Consider the following 25,033-nt stretch of genomic DNA (forward strand, 5'->3'; position numbering starts at 1 on the left):
ATCCTGTAGAACGACCCATCTGAACTAGAGAAGACCATGGACTCTGCTGCTGTTGGGTGAAGTGTTCTGTATATGTCTGTTGGATGAGGCTGGTTTAGAGTATCTATTGCATCTTCTATTTCCATATTGATCTTCTATCTACTTTTTTAAAAATCCATTATTGAAATGGTGTATTAAAATCTCCTGCAATTAATGTAGAACCACTGATTTCTCCTTCCAAATATGATAGCATTTGCTTCATGTATTTTGAATTCCGCTGTTAGGTGTTTATATATTTATACATGTTATGTCTTCTTATTGAGTTGGCCCCTTTATCAATATATAATGATCACCCTCTTTGTCCCTGGTAACTGTTTTGTACTTGTATTTTGCCATATATTTGTATAGCTACCCCAGCTCTCTTTAGGTCTCTACTGCAAGGTATATATTTTTCCCATCCTTTCACTTCCAACCTGCTTGTGTCCCTGAATTTAAGGTAAGTCTCTTGTAAATAGCTTAATATTGGGTTGTACTTCACTTCTGGGAGAGCATGCCCTGGGCAAGCATTTGAAAGGGTGGGACTGCCTCTTCATCAGGCCCAGAGCACATAGCATTATTCCTTAGTTTGTCTCTCAGGCCTTGAAATCGAATGGAGTGTGCCCTGCTGGGTTTTGGGAATTGTTTGGGACCTATGATCCCTGTTTGCCTTCCAATTTTACCCTATGGGAATGGAAATGCTTATGCTTGCCTGTCCCTCCGTTCAATATCAGAAGTAGATAACTTGTTTCCTAGGTTTAACAGGTCCACAGGCAGAGGGGAATTCTGTCTCAGGACAGTTCCAATTTTTATGAAACTTTGTACTAAGCATTGTTCTGAAATGACTTAAGGCTTCTGGGATATTGTGATGGAATGAATGCATTTTGCATATAGAATAAACATGTATTTTGGGGGTCCAGAGTGTGGACTATGATGGTTTGAAGCTAAATGTACCGTAGAACAGGTTCTGAAATCTAATCTATTCCTATGGGTGTAAATCTGTTGTAAATAGGATCATTTGACGAGATTACTTCATTTAAGATGTGCCCCATTTCAATCAGGTTAGGTCTTAACCCTATTATTGGAGTCCCTTATAAGAGAATAAAATTCAGAAACACACAGAGAGAGAAAGCCATGGAAGCAAAAAGTGAAAATCAACAAAACCCTGAAGAGGTGGGAGAGACCAGACAATGCACTATATGCCTTGCTAAGGATCACTGTCTTTGGGAGGAAAGTACCACCTCGATTATGCCTTTATTTGGACATGTTTCTGCCCTCGTACTACAGGCAAGCACATTCCCATTTTTGCCCCATTTCATTTCATAGGATTTGCTTTGAGCTGCCCAGGAAAGTAAAATACTAATGACAATGCAGGCCTTTCTTTCGCCATTTTGCTATGTAGTCTTTGTATGTCATACTTTTTTTAACCCTCAATTCTTCTGTTAATGCTTACTTTCATGTTTATTTGATTTTTTATATCATGCCATGTTGAGTCTTTTCTCACTTCTTCCTGGGTATAGTTTATAGATAGTTGTATTTTTACCATAGGGTTAAAATTTAACATCCTAAATATATAATAGCCACTTTTTGATACCAACTTATCTTCAATAGCATACACTGTGGAGAGCCGCCACCCGGGTCAGGCTTAGTGGACGCGCTGCAGCCTGCTCTAAAGCTCCCCCCGCCCATCGAGTGAGCCAAGATGGCGCCCACATCCTGCTTCCGCGTATGACACACACGCCCACCAACCCGATCTACCAATCACCCTCTTAGACGCGGCAACAACCTATTGGGCTTGAATTATGTATATAAGGTATTGCCCGGACGAGGCGGGGAGGACGACCCACAAGGAGCCGTGCCTGACGGCCGCACAGAGGTCGCTCCCCCGCGGGATGTATTCACCCGGCCGGGGAAAGTTATAGATAATGCAAGCTTAGACCCAGTAAAAATTTGTGCTTACAACTGCTGCGTATTCTGGACTCGTTCTCTACCGCCAGGACCGGTTTGTCTGCGTCTCTTTCTCTCTCCCCCTTTTCTTGTCGTACCCTCCGCCGGCCGGGGGCCCGACGTTGAGCGAGGAGACACGGACAATACACGTATAGTGTTCTTATAGCCCTCTGTTCCTCTACCTTAGTTTGCACTTGTTACAAAGTATATCTTTGTACACTGTATGTCCAAAACTATGCGGTTTATCATGACTTCTTAAGCATTTGCATTTTAGCACCTGTGACTGATAAGAAGTAGAGTTACATACCAAAAAATAAAATGCAATAGTACTGGCACTTATAATTACCCAAATGGCTACCTTTACTGGAGGTCTTTATTTCTTTATGCTGTTTTGATCCATTGTCTAGTGTTCTTTCCTTTCAGTCTCAAAAACTCCCTCTAGCATTGCTGGTAGGGCAGGTCTAGTGGTAATGACCTCCCTCAGCTTTTGCTTATCTGAGAATGCCTTAATCTCTCCCACATTTTTGAAAGAAAATCTCGCTCAATATAAAATTCTTGACTGGCAATTGTTTATGCTCAACATTTCAAGGACTTCAACCCACTGTCTCCTTGCCTTCATCATTTTTGATGAAAAAATGGAAGTTAATCTAATTGAGACTCCCTTGTAAATAACATGTTGCTTATTCTTGCAGTGTTCAGAACTGTCTCCTTGTCCTTTGCATTTGATAATTTGAGCTCTAGGTGTCTGAGTGCTTTCTTCAGATTTATCCTGTTTGGTATTCCATGGGCTTCTTGGATGTGCATAGTCACATTTGGGAAGTTTTCTGTTATTGTTTCTTTTAATATTCTTTCTTCTCCCTCTGGGACTCCCATAATCCATATACTGGTATGCTTGATGATAGCCCATTTGTCTCAGGTTATTTTTGTTTTCTCTTTTATTCTTTTTTCTTTCTGGTTTTCAGCCTAACTCATTTCAGTTGTCTTTCTTTGAGTTCACTGGTTCTTTCTTCTTCCAGCTACAATCTGCTGTTGGAACCCTCCTCAGAATTTTTCATTTCAGTTATTGTGGTCTTCAGCTTCAGTAGTTCTCTTTGGTTCTGTTTCAAAATTTCTGTCTCATTATTGAGATTCTCATATTGTTCATTAATTTTTTTCTCTGTGTTTTCCTTCATCTCCTTAAGCACTTTGAAGATCGTTTTTCAAAAGGTTTTGTCTGGTATGTGCAAAGTCTGGTTTCCCTCATTGACGGTTTCTGAATTGCTATTTTGTACCTTTGATAGGCCATTATTTCCTGTTTATTTCTTTGTCTTGTAATTTTTTGTTGCAGACTGTACATTTTAATATTTTAATGTGCTAACTCTGGGAGTTTGTCCCTGAGCTATCTGTTCCTTAAATTTGGGTCCAGCTAGGGATATGAAGAAGATTTTCTTGAGTGGCAGAAGCTAACAACAATAAGGCAATGCAAAAAACACCTTTCACAGTCATTTCACAGACCAGCCCTGCATTGGTTAATGTTTCCCTTTAGAGTATAACCCTTCTATCAAGAATATCAGATTGAGGCAAAAATTAAGTGCAGGGTCCTCTCAGTCTTTTCAGAGCATGAGTCTTGTCCTGGACTTGTGCTGGCTTGTGGCCTTAAGAATTACCCTGTTTACAGAAATTGAAATGCCCCCTTCACTATCTATGCAATAGCCTTTCTCCTATTCTTGGGTACTCTATGTATGCCTTAAACCTGGGAAGTCTTTTCCCCACACTGCTTTGACGTAATTGTTTCTTACACTGTTTTAGCTGTTGAGAAGCTGCTTTTACCTGCAGGGCAAATTCTGGAAGACTGAACCAAGGATGAGATTTCTGGTTCAGTTTTTCAGGCATCTCAGTATCTACACAGGGGTTACTCTCTCCTGGAACAGGGCCAGTGACTCACTTTGGGTGACATACTAACTCCACGTTGTGTTGGGGAAGAGCTGTGGGAGGGGCTAGCAAGGGTGCCATAAGCATCTCCTATTTGTATTTTCTTGATTTGACCCTCCCCAGATACTGCAGGCCTTTGACTGCTTACTGGAGAGTTGAGGAAGGTGGCTCTGCCTGTTTTTGCTAGTTTTGTAAAGACTTTCTGGGTGGATGGCGCTCTGAATCATCTTATGCAGCAGCCATCTTGGTTGACTGGAAGCCCATTAGGTAAGAATTTTTGAACACTGTGCATTATTTGATGGAAACATAAGAAATGAATAGAAAACCATTGTGCATAACATTGTTTATTTTGAGCATGCACTATACTTAATGTTCCATAAAATGTAAGAAGAACTATGACATCTTAGTAGATTCCTAGTCTAAATGATATGATCAGAAGTATTGGAAACACATATAAAAATGTGGGTAAGTCTAAGATCTGGATATTGTTTCTTGCTCTTTTCGTTATATGTGTTTTAGAAACACATATCATCATCAACTTACCTGTGAAGGGCAGCATCTTCTTTTTTCCATCATCATAAGGAGAGTGAATTATGAACTCTTTAAATATTAATTATGGGAGTTATTTTACAATTCATTCCAACTTTACTATTCCTCAAGGAAAATATAATGCAGTGAAGTGGAGAAGGGAGAGACTGAATGACAAGGATATTGGAAAATGAAATAGGAAGCCTTTTACTTCATCGTCATTGGCTTCTATGCTGATTAGGTCAGAAAGGATAGGAGATTATTTACACTATGATGATTCTTTAATGCCTTCTAGTGGCCACAGGTCCATTCCTGTGAGACATTTATCAAAGTCTCAAATGCTTTGTGGGCTTTCAAACCATTTTTTTGTTTTTTGTTTTGTTGGCTTTTTTTTTTCTTTCTTTTAAACCATTTTGACATGTCTTTTTGGAGTTATTGTTAGTCACATTGTTCTAAGGTTATTGGTAAGTTATTGTTTTTAACTCCCATTTTGTTAATGCATACTTTCTTATAAAACTGTTCATTATATTGAGTTTTTCAAATTTATTAATTTTGATTACTAAAAATTAAGTGAATATTCTCTCACTTTAGATACTTCTTCATTATTTGTGGTTATAGCCCTTCCCTCATATATAATTTTGCACATTTGTCCCCTTTTGTTAATTATAATTTCTGTAGAGTCTTTTAAGGCAAAATAGTTGCCTTGAATTTATCTTGGGATTTTTTTCTTTTTTAGGTGCATGATCCAGGATTGAACCTGGATAAAGGTGGACATTCTACCACTGAACCATCCGGGCACCCTTGAAAACTATAACTTATCGTGGGAATTTATTTTTGAAACTTATGCTTTTATATCTTTGAGATTATTTTGTAGCCTATATGATACATTTTTGGTAAATGTTCCAAGACATAACAAAGAAGTATGTAGTCTCTATGTATAGAGAGCAAGATTTAATGTACTTCTCAGAAAATAGCACTAGTATGTTTTCTCCTACTTCTATTGTATGCAATTATTTTCATTTTTATCAATATGAATTGATCCTGTTTAATACTGTATTTTGAATTCTACTTTTCACTTTCTACTTGCTTCTTTTGAGTGTGTTGATCTTCCTTTATTTTTTAATTATTTTTTTAAATTTTTCATTCTGAAATAATTATAGATTCAGAGAAAGTTACAAAAAGTGTACAAAGGGTTTCGATTTACCTTTTCCCCAGTTCTCCCCAGTGGTAATGGGGAGAGAAACTTCCTGTTGTAGTTTCCTAGGCTGCTCAAGCAAATATATGAAATGGGTCACATTAAACAATGGGAGTCTATTTGCTCGCAGTGTGAGACTGGGACAAAGTCCAAATGAAGGCGTCATCAAGGCGATGCTTTTTTCTCTGAAGATTGTGGGGTTCTGGGGCTGAGTGCTGGTGATCTTTGGTCTTTAGTTTGTCACATGGCAGGGCACAAGGTGGCCGCTCCTGACCTCTGTTCTCTTCTGGGTTCTGTTGAATTTCAGCTTCTTGCGTTGTCTGTCATAATTTGTATAACCTTTCTCCTAATAATGGACCATTAGGTTGTTTATTGGCGTTTTATTTGCTCTGATAAGTCATGCTGCAATCACTTTCTTGTATATATTATTGTACAAGTACTTACGAAGAATAAATTCATGGCATGAAATTGTTAAATCACAGGGTGTGTGTGCTTTTACAATTTTAGTAGTATTGAAAATTAGCCTTCAAAAGGAGAGTGCCAAAATACATTCCTGTTAGCAGTTTATAGGAATGCCCATTTCCCCATACCCTCACCTACTCTGGAAATTACCGAATTTTTAATTCTTAGTCAATCTTAGAAGTACGAAATGCTTTCTGTTTCTATTTTTCTGAGTTCTAAATTGATTTAAGAGATGGTGGTGGTGGTGGTGGTAGGGTGTGTGTGTATGTGTGTGTGTGTGTACGGCTATAAGATTATTATGGAACACAGCTTTATATTTTACTCAACAAAATTCAAGTTCTTTGGCATATGTGCTAGAGTTTTGTAAGATAAAAGAAATTATACCTCTTCCAAACTTATAGTGTAAGATGAGTCTTACGTTGGAGAGCCAGCAGATTTGCACTTCCCTGTGCTAATGAGAGGATGGGATTCGTGGGGGGTGGGGTGGGGAGGTCATTAGTGGGAAACATCCTGTCTAACCAATAATTCTAGAAGACTGTATAGAACAACGAATAGTTGTTGGGCAAGACAATGATTCCCTGGAAAGAGATAAATACTTAATCAATAGTTTCCTTTTAATTTTCTTTGTGGTTTAGTCTCCCATTCATCCATGCAATCATTTGTTTATTCAGGGACTATTTATTTGGCACCTAATTGACAGTGACCTAGGACACTGGGGATTTAAGGATTTTGTTTATTGACTCATAGCCTGCCATTGGAGTGAGGTGAAAATAGATTAAACAGGGCCTCACAGCAGTGCACTGAAAGATACCTGGGCAAGGAGTCAGGCAAAGACAGGAAAACATGCTTAAGTGCCCTACTGATGAAGGTGGGAGTGGGGTAATAGACTAGAAAGGCAAATCTCCCTATTGGATACTTCAGAAGCTAGATGAAAAACTTAATTAAAATTGAAATTAAAATTAAAATCTGGATCAGAGTACTTGATTTGCATTGTGATCTGCATTAGGAATCAATCACAAAGTCAGAAGGTAGACCAACAAACAAACAAAATTAGCGGCTCATCTTTATATGGTGTTCGAATGGAATTAATTAGTAATTCTCCAGTCAAGAAAGCAGGAGGCAAATAAGTGTGTCAGGCTTCTCAATCATCAGCAACTAAAATGCAGGACTGGTGGAAGGGCAAACAGACATGTAGGGGTTTTAAAAATAGATGGATGGTTTGAACTGGATTTTCACTGCAACTTTAAATGATGGCTCTTACGAGTCAGTATTGTCTACTTAAAAAAAGCTGACTATAATGGAGAAAAAAGTAGACCTAAGAAAAACAAAATTTAGTGCTTCATATACATTTATTCTTATTGCCTTAACACTTCCCATTTTCTAAGGAGAGATGACAAATAAAATGATTTATCACATAGTCTTTTACTATTTAGTGTTAACTATATAGTAAGGCACGTATATTTCCAAGTAAACACAATACGATACCCTACCACAGTAGTACATTGGTGTAGGAGAAAAATCAATTTTTAGAGTTAGAAATAGGATTAGCATTGTCCAGGTCATACCATCCAGTTTATTTTCATGTCATGGTATATAGAACTTCTTCTCTAAGACATTTTTCTGGAAGGTGTTTTATAGTGGAGGGAAGGCTTTGTTAAGGAGAGATGGTTAAAATAAATGTCTTCTGGGCTTAAGTTGAATTCCACACCTATTACATTTCTACTTCTCTTTCAGGTCTTGAATACCAGCGTGAAGTTCCATCAGCTGTTTAATTTGCTTCTGATCCAGGCATTTCACCATCATTTGTCAAAAACAAAAGAAATGAAATTTCATAATCTGTGAGCTAGGTGAAGTTTAATCGTAAAGATTTTGTTCAGTTTTAACATGTATTTTTTGTTAGGACCTCTCTTTACATTCACCCTTAGCCTGAGATATGCCACCTCTTGGTGGCACTTCACCTGGTTGGAATTGAGTTCAATGTTGCATACTTTTCCTAGGCCCTAAATCCATTCTCTTCACCATTGGAATCCACCTCTCCCATATTTCACTTTCCTTTGTACCTGCTCAGCTTCCTCCTTACTCTGATAAACTCCTTCATGTAAATGTGATTATTCATGATCCTGATGGGCAGCATATTAAAGGGACATTGTGGAGGCCATATCTTAACCTAGAGGAGCCAATGTTGGGAGATTAGAAAATATTTTAGTGTAAACTGTGCTTTTAATGCTGTTAAATTGTACTAAAGAGTCAACTGACTTGTTTAAGTACCATGAAACATGTGCCTTCATTTTTACTTCCAGATATTGCTTAGCTACCTAGTCCCATATCTCACGGGCAATGTCCTTTTCTAATCAACCCAAACCTCTTTCAGTGTGCGCCATGATGGCTCTAGTTTGGGGGACTTCATAAGCTCTTTTCTTTTGTGGGGTGGTGTTTTGAACCCATACACATAGTTACCTTCTATTCATCCTCTAGAACCTGGCTCGAGAGTCACTCCTTCTTGTATGACTGCTAGAATTTGTCTTCCCCTCCATAAATTCTCATTTGGATGATTTTCTTCTGTGCTGCCTTAGCATCCTATGCACGCTCTTCTCAGAACACTGTTGTCAAAGACGATGCCATGCCTATAATTTTGTTCATCCAGCGCAGAAGCACCAACTGAAGGTATTTTTTCTTTTTGTTGTTGTTCTGTTAGTCCAGCTCCTAATGATGTAACTGTCATATACTTGGAACTTGGTAAATATTTATGGAATGACTGGACAAGTTCAGGTTTGCTTTGGGAACTATACTTAACTTTTCTGTTACTCCCTCTGGATTACCTCAGGAGAAAGTGATTGTGATCATCCTAATGTCTTAACATGCTGTGCCACTCATGTGAATTTTTCATTGTGTTCTCTGTGCAAATGTCTCTTCTGGTAGGGTGCAAACGCCGAGGACAATATTAATGTCCTGTGAAACTCCCATAAAGCTCAACTCAAATTCTTGAAAGAAGTCACTATTCAAGAAACACTTTTAAATGCATTTAAAAAATTGTTAGACAGGATAGGATAACATTTATTGATTTCCTAGAATTCAGCCTATCAACATAAAAAGCAAGGTTAATTACAGCATAGTTAAACTGGATTCAACATGGAGGAGGAGGGAGTAAAGATATCTAGATAAGTCTGAATGAGATTGCCCTCTGTGCTATTTCCCCAAGCAAAACAGTTGAATAACTACTAAAACATTTGCTGACGTACAATGGGAAAGTTTTGTCACAGTAATTTTTCAATGTTGGAAAGCAAAAGGAGAAATAATGTTAGGCTTCTGTTTGCACATCTACTACCAATGCTAATGCTTTAAGTTAAATGTTATTATTAAATAAATTTCATAGAAATCTAAGGTATCTTTAAATTTTGTAAAATATATTTGCATTTTCAGTTTGTTGATGTTATGGTCAAAAGCTTCAGATGTGAAAGCAACTGTTGGAAGCACCCAAATTCATTCTTTTTCCCATCTGCTAACATCATCTAACTCTGAAAGTAAAGATATGTAATCAAAAAGTAATTACGAGTGCAGATAGCTATACTAGAGGGATACAGTAGGATGTGTTGGTGTGTGCAACTCAGGATAGGGGTAAGTACAACACAGAAGAGGACACTGCAATCTGTATGATGAAATTGGATCAGAAATAAATCCCACTTGGAAGCATATTGCGGGAACAACTTCTTCCTGGGCCCAGTGGTCATTTTTCTGCTCACATTTGCTGGGACAGATAAACAATTTTCAACTTGTTGATGATTCTGATCAGTTAGCAGAAACTGGATGACGGATATATAGGAATTCACTGTTACTTTTCTGTAAATCTATAATTATTCCAAAAATCTATTTTTAAAAACAAATAAAAAAATTTGTGGAGAGGTATACACATATTTGTGTGTGTGTGTGAACTGAGAATTTGAATAATTAAGACCCGAAGTCTGGGTTTCAGAATGAGATGATTTGAAGTGGAGAGAGCCTTGCGAGTGAGTCCCCGTGGTGGAGGCAATAACCTGACTTCTTTAGCACTTATCTACTCTTCTATTTTTGATTCTCTCTCACTTTAACCATAGTTAGAAGAATTTTTCCTCCTCTTTTTCTTTTCATAAGTGAGACTCAAGAAGAATAATTGGCATTCTCCTTATTTTCCTTGTACTTCCTTTACTTTGAAACATTCAAGAATCTACTTTCAAGAATCTCTCCTTTTTTGATGCCTGCTTTGTTATATGATGTTCTGCAATATTTTGCTTTCCGTTTTCTTCCAATTTATTTGTAAACCTCAGGCTCACTTTTATCAGTCATGGTGTCACTTGTGAGTTTTAATCTTTATACCAAATAAAAGATTTGACTTGATAATGGATATACAAATTCAGTTCTTTTATCTTTTTTTTTTCCCCTGATGATATTAGTTCCTACCCATTCATAATATTGGAGTTTAAATTACTTTCCTTCTGACTTGTTGCCTGAGGAATCATGCAAGAGACGGCTGCTAATGTGGAAAAAGAAGAACACAAAAGCCAAATTTGATGAGGCTTATCAAGGTCCATTTAATTTCACAGTAAGTGTCTTGTGGCCCTGAATTCTGACAGTGCAGGGTCTGCAGCCTGAAATAATATCCTGCTCTCTTCAATGGCTATAAAATTATCTTAAAATTTATGGTTCTGGCAAATACTTCTGGCTTTTTATGTGTTGGTTATTAACTAAGAATATTTCACTGGGGAGATTTATTTTACTAAAATGCATTGAAATTACTTGCATCAATGAACTATATTATAGGTAAAACTTGGTATAAATTACATAGGAGTGGATTAAAAAATAACAAGGTGACAAAGCTTAGAAAAACCAGCTGTGCCGTCTCTTCCCTTGATTTGATTTCGGCTTACTTTAACTTGCAGGTCAGAACCAGAAAGTGGTTCTGCTAGAAAGCTGAAGTGAAAATGCAAACAAAGGTCTTCAGCTTCTTGACATGACAGAGTAACTTGTATCTGACTGCCAAGAACAACTATAAAAGTTAAATTAAAAGGTAAAAGAAAAAATAAATAAATAAATAAGAGAGGATGCACGGGTGGTTCAGTGGTAGAATGCTCACCTTCCATGTGGGAGACCTGGGTTCGGTTCCCAGCCCATGCACTCCCCCACCAAAATAATAAAAATAAATAAATAAATGAAAGAAAGCAAAAAAAAATAAAAATAAAAGATAGCAAAGAGCAGCTGTTTGAAGGCATTCTTAAGGAACCACTGTGGCCAGGATTAAAGGGGCTAAGATCCAGTTGAGAAAGAGCGTGCATTATTAGCTCTGTATCTGTCACAGTTTTATGCCCTTACAGCACTTGCCTATATTCAACATGAGGCTTAGAAGCTAAGAACATATGGTGGCTTGGAGCTGTTGATAGTCTGAAGGGCTGAAGAGACAGAAATTAATCAGGACTGCCAAGGTAGTCACGAAAAATGAGTCTGGAGACCATATGCAATTTCCCCTTGAAGCATCTACCAGTTCAGAAGGAATATATAAGTAGGGCAAAGAAGCTCATCAAATAAGCAGAGAGAGGAAGGTAAGAGGCTAAGACCTAAGGAGGGAAGCCTTCTGTTAGCTGGTATCAGGCTAACGCTTTGTTATAAACAAATATAAGTGGACAAAATATGTAAAGTAATAATTTGCAGCCATTGAATAGTAAACACATAGGGTTCTAATCCTTGAGAGAAGAAAGCATAAAAGATTATCCCACATTCCTGATGCTCTGTCCCTGGTGGCTTTACCCAGCTTGCATGGCAACAAAATAGAGCCTAGGCAGAGAATTATGGGTTTGCTGAGTGGGAGACAGAGCTTGAAGTTTTGGATTGCCAGGGTGACTTGGACTCAAAGCATGGCTCTAGAGAGAAGGCAGACAAGGTTTTTGGTAGGAAGAAGTCTCCAAAATCTGTATAAGTATTTTTTCTTGATCCTTGGCCTAATCTTAATCCTAAACTACAGGGGCACAGGGTGCCTGTGAGAGGCTTTGTGTAGAACAGTTGCTTGGAGGCTTCAGAGCTAATCAAAGATTTTGGAAGTTATGCAGTGCTAGAGAGAGTTTGGAGATTGGATGCAGTTAGAGTGAGAGACCTTGGGAGCACCTTAATTTCAGTTGAGAGAGCAGGAAGACCACATTTTAGGAGTAAGGACAAGAAAAGCTAATCTTTTTTTGTAAACCTATTTGCAAAGCCTGAAACCAAGACTTGACAAGGTCAAGGTACTCTGCTTGTAATTTAACTGTCTACCCAAACAAAACTAAGCATTCATGAGAGGAAGAAAACATAACTTAGAGCATCTACAGTGTCCCATATAAAACATCTAAAAAATTACTGACATGCAAAGAAGCAGGAAAAGTGATCTGTAGTCAAGAGAAAAGTCAGTAAAAGATGCAGAGATAATCCAAATTATGGAATCAGCAGTTAAGATGTAAAAATAACTATATTATGTTAAGAGATAGAGAAAAAGAGGGACAACTGCATGAAAAGTTGGAGAGAGATATTAGAATCTATAAAAAAAGAATCAAGTGGGCACGATAGGATTGCAAAAGATGATATCTGAGGTTGGGAACTCATTGAATGGGTTTATAGCAGACTAGACACAGCAGAAGACAAAATTGGTAAACTTAAAGACTTGTCAACAGAAAATATCCAATTTGAAACAGAGTAAAAAAAAAAAAATAAAACATAAGATGCATGTGCAGCTCTCTTTCCCGTGGCGTCTTGGAGGTGGTTGGCTACCCCAGCACGAAGGTGAGCATCTCCCTCCCAGCCACTGGCTGCCTGAAGCTCATTGAAGTGGATGATGAGTACAAACTAAGTACCTTTTATGAGAATCAAGTGGCCACAGAAGTTGCCGCTGACGCTCTGGGCGAAGAGTGGAAGGTTATGTTGTCCCCATCAGTGGTGGAAACGACGAACAAGGTTTCCCCATGAAGCAGGGTGTCCTGACCTACAGCCGTGTCTGCCTTTTCCTGAGTAAGGGGCATTCCTGTTACAGACCAAGGAGAACTGGAGAAAGAAAGTGCAAATCTGTTCGAGGTTGCACTGTGGGTGCCAGTCCGAGTGCGCTCAGCTTGGTTATGGTACAAAAAAGGAGGGAAAGAAATTCCTGGACTGACTAATATTGCTGTGTCATGTCGCCTGGGGCCCCAAACAGTCAGCAATCTGCAAACTTTCCAGTCTCTTTAAAGAAGAAGATGTCCATCAGGCTGTTGTGAGAAAGCCCCTGAAGGAAGAGGTAAGAAACCCAGGACCAGAGTGCTCGAGAGTCAGTCTCTTGTTACTCCACGTGTCCTGCAACATAAATGTTGTAGGTGTATTGCCCTGGATAAGCAGCATACTAAGAAACATAAGGAAGAGGCTGCAGAATATGCTAAACTTTTGGCCAAGAGAATGAAGGAGGCTCAAGAAAAACACTGGGAACAGATTGCCAAGAGATGGAGGCTGTCTCCCTGAGAGCTACCTCTAAGTGTGAGTCTAGTCAAAACAAAGATTTTCTAAGAGTTACAAATAAATAAAATCAGACATAAAAAAAATACATATGCAACACAGTCAAATGGTTTGCATAGCTGCATTTAAAATCCCACAAAAAGAAGAGAAAGAAAATGGAATAGAAACAATATTTGAAGGAATATTGTCCAAGAAGTTCTCAAATATCATAATAGGCATAAGCCACTAATTCAAGAAGCTGAGTAAAACTCCAAGCAGATAAATACAAATTAAACCCACACACGGAACACTTTAGAGAAACTGCTAAATAGAATCTCTTAAAAGCAGAACATTATATTTGAAGAAGTAATAACTAAATTCCTAGTGGAAACTATGGAAACAAGAAAACAATGGAATGATATCTGCAAAGTGCTAGAAAAAAAAAATGCTATCAACCTAGAATTCCATACCTAGCATAAATATTTCCCATAAGAGTGAAAGAAAATAAACATCTTTTTCAGAGAAATTGAAACTGTGAAAGACTGTCCGTAGGAGACCATACTGCAAGAAACACTAGGAAAAGTATTTCTGCGGAAGGAAAATGATTCCAGATGGAAGCATGGAATTGCAGAAAGAAATGAAATATATCGTTTTGAATAATTACTTGTGCAAGTATAGATGAATATAAACTGTTTAAAACAAAAACAATAGTGTCTTGTACAATATGTCACATAAGTAACAGTAAAATATATGACAACAATAGCACAAAGGAAAGGGGAAGAGAAAAATGGAGATAAACCCTGATTTCTTGTGTTGTTTGAAGAGTGGTAAAGGTAATTATTTTAAGTGTACTGTAATGTAATAAGAATGTACATTGTAATTTATAGTATGATTGCTATAAGAATGATACTGAAAGATGTAAGAAAATGATGAACAGAGGTGATCCATATTAAAAACACTTGGTTTATACAACAGAATACATAGAGGAGGACTAAAAGAACAAGGAACAGATGGAAAGAATGAAAAAAAATAGAAAAATGATAGACTCAAACCCTACTATATCAGTAATTGCATTAAATGTGTATGGACTAAAACACGCCAATTAAAAAACAAAAATTCTCAGCTTTCAGTAACAAATAAAGCAAAAGACCAAACTATATGGCATTTACAAGAGCCATATATTAAATATCAAGATACAGATAGGTTGAATATAAAAATATGAAAAGATCTACTATATTAACTAACAGAAAACTGGTATGTTGCTGTTTACATCCCTCATAATAGACATTAAGGCAGAATTATTTTAAAAGATAATAAGGAATATTTCATACTGATGAAGTGTTGACTCAACAGAGACATGACAATATTAAATGTGAATGCACCTACAGACATAGTTTCAAAATATATAAAGTAAAAAATTGACCAAACAAAAAAGAGAAATCCATAATCATAGATGGAGATATCAGTACACCTCTCTCAAAACAGCTGACAGAAAAAACAGACAGGAAATCAGGAAAGATATAGAAGAAATGGACAGCATAATGACTAGACTTGTCCAATGTAAATATATAGAATATTATGTCTTACACTATATCTAAAACTGCAATAAACACATTCATTCAGCACACGGTCCAAATATTCAAGGATATTTAGAAAAACAGATCATACTCTGGGACATAAAGCAGGTTCATCAAATTTCAAATAATTTAAATCAGTATATGTTCTCCATCCATTTTGAATTAAATTAGATTTTAAAACCAGGAAGTACAAAATATTCTAAAGTTACAAAATTGATAAATATACTTATGAATCACTTATAGATCAACAGAATAATAATGTTATAATAATTCAGTTTGAGCTCAATAATAATGAAAATTCAATACATCAAAGCTAATAGGATGCAGTTAAAACAGTGATGGAGGAAAAGAAATAGCTTCAAATGTGTATATTAGAAAAGAAGACAGATTTAAAACCAGTTATTTAAGTTCCAATTTATGAAGTTAGAAAACAACAAACTAAACCAAATAAATATAAAATATAGTAAGAATAAGAGCAGAAATAAATGAAATAGAAAACAGGCACACAAAACACAGAAATTTAATAAAGCAAAACTTTGGTTATTTGAAAAAATTATTATATTGATAAGTGAGGCTGATCAAAAGAAAAGAAAGAACAAATCACAATAGCATGAATAAAAGAGAACATTATAAAGTGCCTACATACAGTTATGAACCCGGAGCGTATTTTAAAAAGCATGATACCTCAGGAGTGAAAGTTTCCCTAGCAACGTAGGACATGACTCCCCAGGATGAGCCTGGCTCTGGCACTGTGGGATTAACAATACCTTCCTGGCCAGAAAGGGGTAAAGAAATGTAACAAAATAAGGTTATCAGTGGCTGAGATAGTTCAAATAGAGTAGAGAGGTTACTCTGGAGGCTACTTTTATGCAAGCTTCAGCTAGTTTGCTAATTGCTAGTTTGCCAAACCCCAAGCAAAACCATTCCTGTTAACCCCAAAGAATATCTAGAGCTCTTTCTGAGATTCTACAAAATTTTCACATGCTAAGATTACTTTCCAGAAACCTACAACCTCCAGATGTGTTCCTAGGCCAGATAAGTCCTGAAAACCAGAGGGACCAGCCTCTCAAAGAACATCAACTAGTTCCTTCCCCCTATCTCATATTATTGATATCCCTTTCCAACATGAAAAAGGTAGAATGGGCATATCTCAAATACCCCTAAAGATTGGGAGAAGGATCAAAGGAGAAAGAGGAATTATAACAGAGAAGATAGGACTTAAATGAGTATGACTACTGAATCATACTAATATTTCTTTTAGTCTCCAGTATGTTGGAGAAGCTAGAAGGAAAAACCTAAAATTGTGAAACTGTAACCCATACCAAATTCCAAAATTTATTACATAACTACCTATTACAACATACTTTGAAATTTATTGCTTTTTTTGTACATATGTTGTATTTCACAATAAAAAATGTTTTAAAGAAGCATGATACCAATAAATTTGAAATTTTTAATTTAATGAAAAATCTTAAAAATGCAACATTCTGGGGCTAAGGTAAATCAGAATACAGGGTAAAGAATGATATTGTTGGTATGTTAGAACTTCACCTACTGTACGTCCAAAGGAAGAGAGGTTTATTTTGTCCAAAACCTAAATTTTCTGTAGCACACAGTCTAACTTATCCTGCCAGGCCAATTCAGTTAAACACTTTGAACACATGGAGCCTAGAATTGGGTCTGGCAATTCTGTATAGTAAAGTGATACCCAGATACTTTCCAGAGTATGTTGGGAAGATAATTAAATATATAGGCAAAGTCCTTAAGGGACTGGAGAAAAAATATGGAACATTAAACTTTACCACCTGAGAAATCCCTGATACTCTTTAAATCTTTAGGGACTCCAAAGTTAATAGGCCAAGCCCTTGCTCTTGAGGTTTACTCTTAAGAAACTTACACAGAAACAAAGAAACTAAGCCTACCTATAATAATGCCTAAGAGTTACTTCTAGAGAAACTCATCTGTTGTTCAGAGGTGACCTGTTTCTTTTTAAGCCCAACTCTGCCCCCTACATGGGACATGATGTCCAGGGATGAGCCTGACCCTGGCACCGTGGGATCAACAATGCTACTTGACCAAAAGGGGAAAAAGAAATGTAACAAAATAAGATAACAGTGGCTAAGAGATTTCAATTACAATGGACAGGCTATTCTGGAGGTTACTCTTATGTAAGCTTCAGCTAGGTATTGCTAATTGCCATGGTATGCCAAATCCCAGCTAACAACATCCCTGTAAACCCTAAAGAATACCCAGGTCCTTATCTGCAACTCATTAAAATTTCATAAGTTTATTTTCCAGAGATCCATAACCTCAAGATGGTTCCTAGGCCAGATAACTCTTAAAACCCAGAGTTACCAGTCTCTCCAACAGCATAAACCAGTTGCATGCCAGTACCCCATGATGCTGACACCCCTTTAAACATGAAGAAGTTAGACTGTTCATTGCCCAAATATCTCTAAACATTGGGAGTAGGATCAAAAGAGAAGGAGGAGCGTAACAAAGAACATGGGATTTAGCAAATGAGTATTACCACTGAATCATTATGTTGAAATTTCTTTTTAGTCTCTAGTGTCTTAGAGCAGCTGAAAGTAAATACCTGAAATTGTGGAACTATAACCCATATCATATTTTGAAATTTATTCTATAACTACTTGTTAAAATGCAATTTCAAATGTATTGCTTTTTTTGGTATATGTATTATATTTCACAATAAAAATGTTAAGAAATACAACTTTCAAACACATAGCAGAAATAGAAAATCTTAAAATTCCTATATCCATTAAACAAATTGAATCCATAGTTTAAAATATTCCTGTAAAGAAAAACAACCGGCCCAGATAACTTCACAGGTGAAGTTTTCCAAACATTTAAGAAAAAATAAAACTAACATAAGTGATCCCAGAGAATGTAAGAAGAGGGAATACTTCCACTCTCATCTTATGAGGCCAGTATAAACTGACAAGATTATAAAAAAGAAAACTATAGACCAATATCTCTCATGAATATATATATATGTAAACACCCTAAACAAAATTTTCACAAATTAATCCCAAGAATATTAAAGTTGGGCTAATTCTAGAAATATAAATTTGGTTTAATATGCAAAATCAATCCCTGTAATTTCTTATATTAACAGTATAAAAGACAAAAGCCATATCATGATCTCCAGTAAATGCAGGAAAAAGATTTCAAAAAATTCAACAGCCATTCATGATAAAATCTGAGAAAGGGTGTTAGAAACACTTATGGATAACATCATACTTGAAATATTGAAAGCTTTCCCTCTAATTTTAGGAAGAAGAAAAGAATGTTCACTATCACATTTTACTTTGAGTCCTACTTAGTACAATAGGCCAATGATCTTTCCAAAAAGATCATTGGAATGCCAAGCAGAGTTTTTGGCAGACTCATTGTGCTTGGGAGACAAAAATTATAGGTTAAGATCCATCAAGGAGAAAGGACCTGGTAAATACCTCGGTTTTTCAGATGAGATGCTTGAAAGGTTATAAATTAGAAGTAGAGGCAAACTGGAAATAGATCAGTTCTCACAAATGTGGGATCTGGCCTTGACTCCTCTTGCTCTACCTGTTTGAAACCAGATGTTTTACCCATACTCAAACTGCCTGCTAGGAGAAAATTAAATCCTCTCGCGAGGAATATAACATCACTCAGAGCCTCTTAAGCAGTGGCTGAAATTTATTTTTCTGTAAAGGGCTAGACTTTAAATATTTGGGGCTTTACAGGGAATATATTTTGCTTTGTCATAACTATTCAACCATCCGTTGTAGGAAAAAAAGCAGTCATAGACAATATGCAAATAAATGAGCATGGCTGTGTTCCAGTAAAACTTTATTTATAAACTCTACAAATTTGAATCGCGCATAATTTTTACAATGTCTCAAAATATTGTAAAATATTTTTATTTTATATAATATAAAATATTATTCTGCTTTTATTCCCCCATCATTAAAAACTGTAAAAAAACTAATTTCAGCTTGTAGCCATACAAAAACAGGTCTTGAACTGGATTTTGCCTTGGGCCATAGTTTGCCAATCCCTGCTGTAAAATATTTTTATATTCAGTGTCTTGCATTGAATAAAAACTTACCTGAATTGTTAGGAGACAATACCAAATGTTTTTAAAAATCAAGATAAAAAATTGACAATATGTGCAGACCCACAATTAATCCAAATATTTGAGGAATCAGATAACTTTAAATGACTATTTAAAATTATTTAAAGTTTGTATATTCGAGAGTATGGAAGAAAAGATGAGTTTTAAAATGTATTAAAATGGAAATTATAGAAATAAAAATACTAATTGAAATTAATAATTCATTGGGTATGTTTATTGGCAGAAAAAGAAAAGCTTACTGAATTAGAAGATATGCCAACAGAAAATATCCAAAATGAAGCAAAGAGAGAAAAATAATGTAAACTACATAGAGAAACTTCTCACATTTATGTATTTGGACTCCCCGGAGAGAAGGTAAGTAAGAAAATAGGGCAGATGAAATATTTGAAAAAACTGAGAATTTTAAAAAAGTTATCAAGCTATATTTTCTAGGAGCTCTTGAATCCCAAGAAGGATAAATATGTAGAATTCTGTAGCTGGACGCATCATCATAAAACTTTTGAAAATAAAAGACAAAACAAATCGTAAAAGTAGCCAGAGAAAAAATATATAGTACCTTAAAAGAGAAAAGAATAAGATTGACAGCCAACTATCAAATTAAAATATGAGGAATGTAAAAGAGAACTTCATTATATATCCTAAGAAATATGGTGATCATTAGAGGATATTTTGAACAATTTTGTGTTGATACATTTGTAAGACAGATGAAATGGAGACATTTCTTTTTAAAACATGTATTAAAATGGATACAAGACCTAGAGAAATCTAAATAGAACTGTATCTTTTAAATCAAATCTGTAATAAAAATAATCTCATAAAGAAAGCTCAAGGTCCAGATTCTTCTTGGTTGAATTCTCCTATACATTTAAGAAAGACCTAAAAACACCAATATTGCATAAATTCTCCCAGATAATAGAAAATGAAGGAAAACTTCCCAACTCATTATTGCTGGTTTGTAAAATATTTGGAGATGCTTGGGTTTGGGGCACTCTTGAAATGCTGCTAACCCATATGAAAGGGCCATGTTTTTTTTTTACTTGAAGGTCTGTCCAGCCAGATAAGCCATCCAAAAAGCCCACTTAGGGCCAAGTTTCTAACAGCATTTAGTCAGTTCACAGCCACACCTCAAAGGTGCAAAGACTTCAGTTCCCACTAGATGTGAAGCTCGGAGGATACAAAGAATCACATTTATAAAAATATGTCAGTGCTGGGCCCTTACTGGGCTTGTGGAATTTGAATCTGGAGGTGCAAGCCATGGGAATGTATAGTTTTAGAAAGTTCTTCTGGTGATTCTGATGTGCCACTCTGGGTGAGACCCAGAGCCTGATAAACCAGGTCCTGGATATATCAGAGGTACTGGTGGGGCAGTGAACTGGTCGCTCTTTTTCACACCCTCAGAATGGAAGAGCTTCTGAAAAGGAAGCTGGATTGCAGACATTTTTACTGTTTTAGACTCGTAAAATATTAGTTCTGAAAGGGATCATAGAAATTGTCTTGCCCCAAGCTTTCATTTAACATGAGGAAATGGAGGTCCAGAGACTGAGCTAGGATGAAAACTCACTGTTTCAGGCTCCCTCCCACTCAGCTTTCCCCTCCCTATCTCACTGTCCCTGTCTTTTTTTCTCTGTGTCATCTCTGTGCCCTGTCTCTCCACCCTCCCTCTTCAGGACAGAGTGATGTTGGCAGATACAGAGATCTCACCCTTGTCCTGTGCAGGTCTTAGGCCACCGCAAGTACACACCTGCACACAGGCAAACCCCTCGATACTGTTGTGTGTGTGTAAGCTTGTGAGGCATGTTGGTTGCAATACATTTATTTCGGTAGGTATGAAATCTTGAGAATTGGATGTTTTCTCTGTATCTGTGGCTTCTACTCAGTAATATTCAGTCATTTGGAAAGGCATATAAAATGTTCTCATGGGAAGAAAAGTGAATAGCAAAGGGAAACATGGTCAAAGTCCCAAACTCCATAGTTTGTGCTGTTTCCTAAATAAAGGATGATTTACATGTCGAAGCTTGGACTACTTCAAGGCAGAGAAGTCCTTCAGTGTAAATTCACACTTCAGAATCCGATTTAACAAAGAAAATATGTACAGTGTTTTGTATCTCAAAAGAAGCTGATGATTAGAGTGATACTTGAGACGCAGTTTCTGAAAACCTGTGCACATACTTGAACTACCAGCAGCAGAGAACCAAGGAGGGGGAAGTAGGCTCCATAATACCCCATTTCACTCCCCCATCCGCCTCCAGCAGCATAACTATCCAGAGGTCAGTCGTTGCAAAATGAGCACCTGAATAGTTTGCTGTTATTCTGGTGATAGTCTTTATGAGATGGGAGCTCAGAGCGTGCTTTAAAATGTAATCTATAATTCATTGCAGATGAACCATAAAACGCAAAAGCATTAATTTTTACAACAACTCTTATTATTTATGACATTTCCCTGCCCTCTATTAAAAATCTTTCTTTGTTAGATGTATAGAGTGTTCACAGCTGCTAGATTATTTACAAGGGAGTTGATGAACAGTTATAACAATTTAGCCATTGCAAAATTAAAGCAGCTAAAAAAGCACAACTTGTTTTCGAGATGCTTTTGCATTGAATTAAGACCAGAACAGGGGAATGAAATTAATTTACCAAAACCTAATTGCCAAGTGAAATTGATCTAACAATAGGATGTTGAAATTTTATTTCAGTCAGGGTGTAGAGCCAATTCCCAGATGGTGTTTTGAAAATTAGGAATAATTACTAGAGAAATTTCTTTGAAATGAGGGAAAAAAGACAGAAATGAGATTAAATGAGACCAAAAAAACAAACACATGAAATCATTGATACTACTCTGCTCATTCATTCATTCAGTTAGTGAGCATATAATAAGGGCTGTTGGATGCAGCCAGATACTGTGCGTATAAAGATGAAAAGATGGGAACTTCCTGCCCTCGGGTAGTTCACAGTCTAAAGGTGAACATTCCATGTGCTTGTCTCTGCCTGTGGAATCTGAGACGACTTGCCAGAGTTGGGAGTTCTGAGCTGAGCAGAAGTTGTAAAGTGACAGATACTTATTTTTTTTTACTTACACAGCTTTTAGGAGGAAAAAAATTGAAGGAAAACTCATCCAGATGATGTAATAAACTGATGTTTTGATATATCCAAACATAGAGCAATGAGAGAGAAAATATAACAAAAGAAAGTTGAATAGACATAGCTAGGTTCAAAAAGAAGACTAACATCTTCAAGTAGATACGGAACAGAAAAGTGAAGATGGCTGTACTCTGAACTGGAAGTCATTGCCAGAAACCTGGCTTCTCCGTGGATTGACAGTCCTCTACATGACATAACGGAAGTCCCTCACATACCATGAAGAAAGAAAAATGCTGTGGCTCACTGCCTCAAGGAACTGTGGGAAATGGGAGAACACAGCCCTATGACTGGGAGCTGAACCAGATCACCTAATGCTTGGTGACGGGATCTGTGTTCTCCCCAGTATTATCTTAGGGTGTACACCCCAAACCTCTGAGTGGGGGCTGAGTGTGTGAGGACAGGTAGAGACAACTGTAGGGGGAAGCATCTAGGGGCACTTGGAGAGAAAAAAAATGAGTACACAATGCAAAGGGAAGAGGGAAGAGAGAGAGACAGAGAGAGAATGAGAGAAACTCAGAAAGGGAAGTAAGAGCATGTTCACTTGTGGGCATGAGAGAAATAAAGCCAAATTCACACCCAAACCAAAAGACTTCCATTCAAAATGAGCCTGTGAGTATGAATTCAAAGACAGATGAAGAAAACTAATGCTAAGAAAAATAGCCAACATAATCAACTATCAGGATATAAGGTTATAAATGTCCTACAGATGAAATTAATTCTACTACAATGCCTGACATTGACTTTATCATTTGTTTTATTAATAAATGAGATTCCCAGACATTACTCCATAAATTCTTGGACATTTTATATTGACATAGACTTTAAAATCATTATGTTTATGGTGCCCAAAGAGAAAAATGAAAGCTCTACGTTCATAAAAAGAAAAAGAAATGACATAAAAACCAAGCAAAATGAAAAAATAATGGATGCATTTGAAAATATAGAATTTTATTAGCTGCTGAGGGAATGAAAATAAAAATAATTTTCCTGAAAGGATGATGTCTGTGAGAAAGTAGTTCCTGGGAAGATTTTTGCCAAGCTAAAATGGCCCTGGACATTTGGTCTTGGGGAGGTTCTGGATGGAAAATCTGATGTTCTGAGGGGTACACTTGCGGAATGAAAGGGCCGGAAGTTTCCTTCTCCATTCTGAGCTGTTTGAGGTTGTTGCCCTACTTTAAATACTACGACATAGACCCATACAGTTTGTGGCTTGACTCTTGTGTTATAGACGGTAGTTGTTAATTCTTGAACTTGGCCCTGGTTTTGGAGTAGGAATAGGACTGATTGAAGTGGGCAGGGATTGGAGAAGCTGATACAAATTACCAGGGCCCAGTGGTTTGGGTGGGGCCTACAGCTCACATTCAATCCCCTGGTAAAGATCTTAAGCCAGTCACCCTTACCTGGGCCATGACCTTGCACAAACTAGGCTTATACATTTCTGCCCAGGTTTGTTGTAAGGATCGGTGACCTAATTCAGGTACTGCTCTATTGTAAACTCTAAAAAGGTGTAGAAATACATAAATTGCAAACCAGAAATGAACTACTTAAGGGAAGATACTTGATCTCATCCCACGTGCTTAGCTTTGTGTCTGGAACTAGATGTTTGTGGAATTGAAAAATGAAAGGTATAATTATAACGTATTAATCCAAATTCCTTGGCTGTATCTACATGGTAGAAAATAAAAATGGAGTAGAACTCATATTTTGGAAAATGAAATAACCTAGTGATTATTATTAAGAAATAATATTGTTTGGGTACCCTGTACCAGGAACTATTCTAGGAACTTTGAAAGTAGAATGAACTTTGAGTCAGTCGGCTTGGGTTCAGACAGTCTCTACCACATGGTAGTTGGGTGAACTTTTGGATAAATTACTTAACCTCTCCAGGCCTCATTTATCTCACATAAAATGGGAATGATAATTGGCACATTGAGAAGAGTACATGAGATAAGATAAGATACAGTATTTAGTATACTGTATCTAACACATGTAAGAACTCAGTAAATCGTAATGTAGGGACGTTTGTTGGTTGTTTCATTTTTCCCTTCATCTTGTTCAACTGGATCTTGAATTTCTTACCTGTGGTTTGTGTGTGGTCAATCAGGGTGTATGCTCTGACTGTCCTGAACGAATTCCCAAATTCTTGGCCACAGATGTATTTTGGGGAGGGGTGATGGCCCAATTTAAATCAGTAAGGTAGGAAGAAATGCTTGCTGGGGCTTTTTGTGAAGGAGCATCCTCTTTCCTCACTGGGTGAATGAGAAAGCATGTAGCTATGCTATTGTAGCTGTCCTGAGATTATAAGGGGCATCCCCTTTGTGAAATTGATATCACAAGGCAGACTGTTGAAATGGGAAGAAGCTGGGTCTTTGGTGAAATCATTGAGCTGCTGGATCAAGTATCACCTGAAGCCTGAACAATTACTCCACTTCTCAGTTATATGAGCTCATAAATTTCATTTATTGTTTATGCCTATTTGAGTAGGGTTTTACCCTTAATTGCAACCGAAAACATCCTAATCCAAGTATTGTTGCAAGGTGCCAATTAGCTGACTCACTCTAAAACGATGGTAATTATTGGCATTGTGAAAAGTATTCACATGACTAAACTGATCATTTCCTTTTCATGTGAACATTTGAGTTAGAAATTGGGTTAAGATCATATTTCTGA

General features: G+C 36.8%; 1 long non-coding RNA gene across 5 annotated transcripts in view; it reads left to right on the top strand.

Annotated features, from left to right (window-relative positions):
- LOC143688977 (uncharacterized) overlaps window positions 1-25,033 on the top strand; it is a 194,603-nt gene that overhangs the window by 58,283 nt on the left and 111,287 nt on the right. For 2 of the 5 annotated variants that reach the window (XR_013178423.1, XR_013178424.1), the window contains exons 2-3: window positions 10,486-10,634; window positions 19,449-19,579. This is a non-coding gene — a long non-coding RNA (uncharacterized LOC143688977). Of the gene's footprint in view, window positions 1-10,485; window positions 10,635-19,448; window positions 19,580-22,303; window positions 23,983-25,033 lie in introns of those variants that run through there. The other 3 variants (XR_013178426.1, XR_013178427.1, XR_013178425.1) reach the window with 2 other exon arrangements.

Source organism: Tamandua tetradactyla, chromosome 6 (assembly GCF_023851605.1).
Source record: "Tamandua tetradactyla isolate mTamTet1 chromosome 6, mTamTet1.pri, whole genome shotgun sequence".
NCBI classification, from domain to species: domain Eukaryota; kingdom Metazoa; phylum Chordata; class Mammalia; order Pilosa; family Myrmecophagidae; genus Tamandua; species Tamandua tetradactyla.